The following is a 5,768-nucleotide window of genomic DNA, read 5'->3' on the forward strand; positions in this document are numbered from 1 at the left end:
CCACCACAAAGTCTACCGGAAATATAAACTTGTCAACTTTAATAAGGAGATCCTCACAAACGCCTTGTGGATGAATTATTGTCTTGTCTGCCAAATGGATCTTCATATTTACCGGTCTTGGCTCCGGAAAATTCAACCTTTTAAAGAAAGAGAAAGGCATCAGATTGATGCTTGCACCCGAGTCGGTCAATGCTTGGGTGACAACTTCATTACCAAACTGGCACGGAATTATAATATTCCCTGGATCGCCTTTCTTTTCGGGTAGCTCACCCAATAGTATCTCCGCGACTTCAGCCAAATCTTTCCTAGCAGCAAAAAGACTTTTTAGCAAGTTGAAGTATTTGGGTGTCTGGAGCATCATTTCCACAAACGGCACATTAACTTGTAGGGCTTTAACATGCTTCATGAAGGTTTTATATGCTTCAACGTTTTCTGCAGGCATGACTTTAATTGGGTATGGCAAAGGAGGATTATATGGCTTTAAAGGACTGACAGTTTTATCATTCACGCATGGACTCGTCGAGTCCACTAGAGGGACTCAGCGAGTCAGATCGGGTTTTGCTGGAGCCGACTCTTCTGCCCTTTCTGTCTTCCTTTTGGATATTCTCAGTGTATCTGTGAATATTTCTTCCTTGCTGGAGGTCACTGCACTCACATTCTCCATTCTTGGATTGGTTTCGGTATTACTTGGAAGTTGACCCGGTCTTCTTTCGTTCACTTGGTGTGCAAGCTGTCCCAACTGTTTCTCAATATTGAGGATGGATGCCTGCTGATTCCTTAGCATGTTTCTGGTCTCATGTATTGCAGCCTGGTGATCATTGTGTCTCTTTTCGGACGCGGCTATGAATCTAGTGAACATTTCTTCCAAATCAACTTTCTTTTCTACCGGTTCTTCTCTTTGATATAGTCCCCTCTCCTTCTTCTTGTATTTTTCCTCCTTAGCCTTCTTATACTCTTCGTATTGGAGCCATTCCTTCTTAGGTTTTCGCCAATTTTTGTCGTATCGATCGCCACTTGAATAGAAGACTTGAGCTTTCTTATTTCCATTCTCATCCAAATCACAATCCTTTGTTAGATGGGGCCCTCTACAATTTTCACATCCCACCCTCATAGCATGGATTGTCGCGTTCACTACTCCCCGACTTACTTCGTTTCTTGGATTGTCGTATTCTCTAGAGTGCTTAGAGAATTCTTCAATTAGCTCCTTGATTACCGGGGGCGTCTTCTTCGTGAGCGGACCTTGAGAATCGAGTAATTGCCTTGTGGTGACATTGACTCCATCGTAGAAAATGGAGACCTCTTTTTGGCTATTAAGGTCATGATGTGGGCAATTTCTAAGCAAACTCTTGTACCTTTCCCATGCTTCATATAGAGATTTTCCGGGCTGTTGCTCGAAGTTGGCAATTGCTTTCTTTAGCTTGGCTATTTTGGAGGGTGGACAAAAGTGATCTATGAACTCCTCTTTCATCTTGGCCCATGTGGTGCCTGATCCGGGAGGAAGTGACTTTAGCCAATCCTTTGCAGCTCCTTTGAACGTGACTGGGAGCATGCAAAGAAGCTGGGTCTCGCGAGGGACATTCGGTACATTGAAGTAGTCGACCACATCATTCATTTCGTCCAAGTGCTTGTAGGCGTCTTCGTGATCCTTCCCATAAAAAAGGAATCTCCTTGAGTTGAGCGAGAATATGGCCTTTTAGATCGAAAGTGGCGGTTGCGGGAATTGCGGGCTGCACAAGTCCCGGGCCGGTGTCATCGCGCATCCTCTTCTTCCATTCCCCCATGGGGACTTCATCGATGTTAGCCATAGTGATGACTAAATTGTCTTCAAAATCGGAGTCGTGCTCGAATGTGGGTTCTTCTTCTTCCTCGGTCTCGTATTCGATATCTTCTTGAATTGGGTCTTCAATAGTCAAAGAGGCACTAGATGCTCCGGATTTGCTGCTCCTCTTCTTGCTGAAAACGGACTTGATGTTTTTGAGTGGCGAGTTCTTTGAAGAAGCGGATTCTCCAACGGCTTTGCCTTTGCTCTTCCTTAGTGCGGATTTCGGGTCTTCAAGAGGGGGGACCAGAGGTGTATCAGATCCTCGGGTCATGAAACAACTATAAACAAAACAGAAAAATGCGTAAAAGGAACAAAAATAAAATAAAATATTAAAACTGAAACAGCGATGTACTCGCCGAGTCGGCACGAGTGCACTCAGCGAGTTCAAGGCAAAAACAGAAGAAAATTTCTAGTTACTCTAAAAACGGAATTTTATTAAAACCAATTCTACTTACTGTATTGCTTCTTAAATAACTTTGTGTGAGATAAATCCCACACAAAGGATCGATTAAATTAGAATTTAATGTTAATTTTTAGAACCATTCCCCGGCAACGGCGCCAAAAACTTGATGTGTGCAAACTCACTTAGATTTAAACCTACTTTTAATTATCAAATAACACACAAAAGGCAGTGAACTTATCAATTGTGGTATAGCTAAATAAGCAGGGTATCGATCACAGGGAACGGCAAATTAAAATTAAAAAACTAATTTTATCTAAGTTAATTAATAAGTAGGGGTTTTATCTAGTTTTACAAGACTAGAAACTTACTAACTATTACTTACTTAAAAACTAGAAAACAAAATACTAACTAGATTCAATAAATGGAAGGGAACTTCTGTTTAGTTCAACTTAGTTGATTCTATGGTTGATTTCAAGGTAATGGTGCAATGGATTAATTCTTTCGTTGGTTAGCGATTCAAGTGATTAGATTCGCATTCACTACACTAATCCTTAGCAAATAAACTAACTTAAATAGTGGCCAATTGTCTAATTTAATTAGATTTACTAGATTAATTATTCGGGTTAATTTAGACTTGCAATAGTAAAACTAATTTAATCTATTAATTAACTTCTTGTTGATGGTCATCACACAAGCTTGCACATGAATTTACTCAATTTTCTAATTAATTCTAGTTTCATATTCATTAATCCTAGACATACGGCATAATGATCACATAGCATATGAGGTTAATAATCAATAGATGTTCATGCTAATCAATTATCTTCCTATTAACAGAAAATCAATTATTATTCACACACAAGGTTCTTTAGCAAGCTAAAATAACAAAAATTCACCAACTTAGAATTTATCCTACCAATCAATCAAACCATATTGTCAACTTTGTATCCCCAAACAGAAGAATAAAGGTTTTAGCTCATAATTGAAGTAAATAACAGCAAACAAACAGAGTCAAATTGTTTAACCATAATGATAAAACAAAAGAATAAGTGGAATGATGAAATTTTGCCTCAATTCTTCTTCGGGATTGAATTCTAGCTTCTCTCGTCGTCTTCTAGGGTTTTTCTGCCTTCTCAATCGCAGCTAAACTCTTCTGAATCGTTCCAGAATTCTCCTCTATCATTCTGAAGAGATATCTCTATATATACGAATCGACTCGTTGAGTCAGGTGGTGACTCGTCGAGTCCATCTCTCAGTCCCCGTATTGTGATAAGTCTCTGGGATCCCGAGTCATTATCTTCTCGATTCTTCGATCGAACTCGCCGAGTAGGTATTATTTTTGGTGGTTTTCTTCTTTGTTCCATTCTTGATCACTCAACCGCTTCTCCTGCTTCCTTCTGCTTCCGAGCTTCATTTTTTGACTGAAAATATAATTCAAACACTTTTAAGTACCTTTTGTCCATAAAATGCAATAATTTAGCTAATAAATGAATAAAAATCTATACTTAATATGAACTAAATATGCACATATCAGTCATATCTTCAAATAAGGCCTTTGAGCCTTTACATGAGCACCAAGATGTTAGCTTTACATGATTATAATGCTTTGGGAAGCTGGATCTACAGTTTAGAGGAGCGGATTTGACCTTAGGAGGTCAGTTCAGCCTGAGCATGGCATGAACTCGCCGAGTCCAATAGCCGACTCGACGAGTAGGATGAGGGTTTTCCCGATAATCACACAGTTGGTGACTCACTGAGTTGGGGAAGTGACTCGGTGAGTCAGAGGGAATCTAGAGGACAGAGTGCACGATGGTACTCGCCGAGTCAGGAGCCAGACTCGACGAGTTGGGTCGGGACATTTGACTGATTGTGATCAGTGATGATTTGCAGAGTTGAGGTTGACTCAGTGAGTCGAATGAGGACTAGGAGAGTGAAGAACACGTGTGCACTCGCCAAGTTTGGTCAAGCTTGACAATTGACTTCGTTGACTTTTAGGGTTAGTCAATGTTTGGACCTTAGAGTCATCGGACGAGTAGGATAGTCTTTTACCCTTCCTAGAGTGTGTATAGAGAGATGGAGAGAGAGAGAGAGATTAGCCTAGCCCTGTGAGTTGTATTAATTAGAGTATTTATTTCATGTCATTAAGCAGGGGCTAGACCAGAGTTTACCGAGTCAGAGATTTACTGAGATATCTGAGGTGAGTCTTCTCACTATACTTTACCTTGAGTAGGTAATCAGAGTTATGTAATATAGTGTTGTATGCTATATATATGTGTTATGTGTCACACTGTATTATTCTTTGTGATTTATGATGTGCATGTTTACAGAGTTAGAACCTAAAGGTTCACAGAGATAGAACCTGAGGGTTCACAGAGTTTGGGTGCACGGACCCACAGAGTTATAGCCTCGAGTGGCTAATATGTGTATATATGGTATTTTGGGGAACTCACTAAGCTTCTTGCTTACAATGTTTTGTGTTATGTGTTTTAGGTACTAATGAGGATCGCGGGAAGGCACCGACTTGATCAGTACACACACACGGAATTTTTTTTATGTTATGAGATCTTGGGAGTGCTATATGTTATGAATTGAGTTTTAAACAATGATGTTTTTATAAATAATGAATGAATTATGTTTTTATAAAATGCGAAAAATTGTTTTGGAATTTACGGTGTTACAAGTTGATATCAGAGCCTTGGTTTGAGGGATTCGAGTACACCTTCGGGCGTATTTGAACTCAAACTGAGGATTTAAAAAATATTTTCAAAAGAGAACCAAGTTTTCTAAAAAGAGTAAAAGATTTTTGGAAAACGCAGAGCAGAGTCGTGTGTACGATCAGTCAACGCCCGAATGGTGATTTCCTAAAATACCCTTATGTTATATGTTTATGAGATTGATATGATGTATTTTCGTGCTAGAGTGGGCTAGGTATTCCTATTAGGACTAGAGTGCCCTGATTTTTGATGCCTTAGCCTAGGGGGGTGAGCTGCTATGAGATGCTTGATAGTGAGTAGGTAGCAGTGAGGAGCTTATGAGAGATTTGTTAGAAAGTGGGTTATGCATAATAGAGTACTTGGGACTTGGGATCCTAGGAGGAGGACTTGGGGTGTATATTGATACGGTGTGGATGGTAGTATTGGGCCCGTACTACTGAAAACATTAGGGCGGTGTACAATTCAATTAAGAATCTTTGGGATGCCAGGGATCAAGGAGGGATGAGTTATCGAGAGCGAGTATGCTCGAGTTGAGTTTCTAATATATCGTATGTTGTATTTCAGAGGTAGATCATGGTGAGGACACGTCATGCGCCAGAGAGCAGCGGGACCAGTGATGAGGAGATCCGCTGGATCATCCATGAGGAGGTGGCTGCGGCCATCAGGGCAGAGATACCAGAGATGTTCGGGTCTATTAAGACCACGCTGATTGAGACTTTTGACGAGCGTTATGCCGCTCTTTCTGAGGCTGCTGTTGCAGCGGCCACCGCAGCCATCGATGTTGCTAGGCCGCATGGGGGTGACTGGTTGTTGTTCAGGGAGTTCAACA

At 40.6% G+C, this 5,768-nt stretch overlaps 1 non-coding gene across 1 annotated transcript; it reads left to right on the top strand.

Annotated features, from left to right (window-relative positions):
* Nucleotides 1–1,313: 1,313 nt before the first annotated feature.
* Nucleotides 1,314–1,420, top strand: LOC128134001 (small nucleolar RNA R71). The gene has a single exon (XR_008232327.1). It is a non-coding gene; the product is annotated as a small nucleolar RNA R71 (small nucleolar RNA).
* Nucleotides 1,421–5,768: the final 4,348 nt, after the last annotated feature.

The sequence above is a fragment of the Lactuca sativa genome, chromosome 4, assembly GCF_002870075.4.
Source record: "Lactuca sativa cultivar Salinas chromosome 4, Lsat_Salinas_v11, whole genome shotgun sequence".
In the NCBI taxonomy this organism is placed as follows: Eukaryota; Viridiplantae; Streptophyta; class Magnoliopsida; order Asterales; family Asteraceae; genus Lactuca; species Lactuca sativa.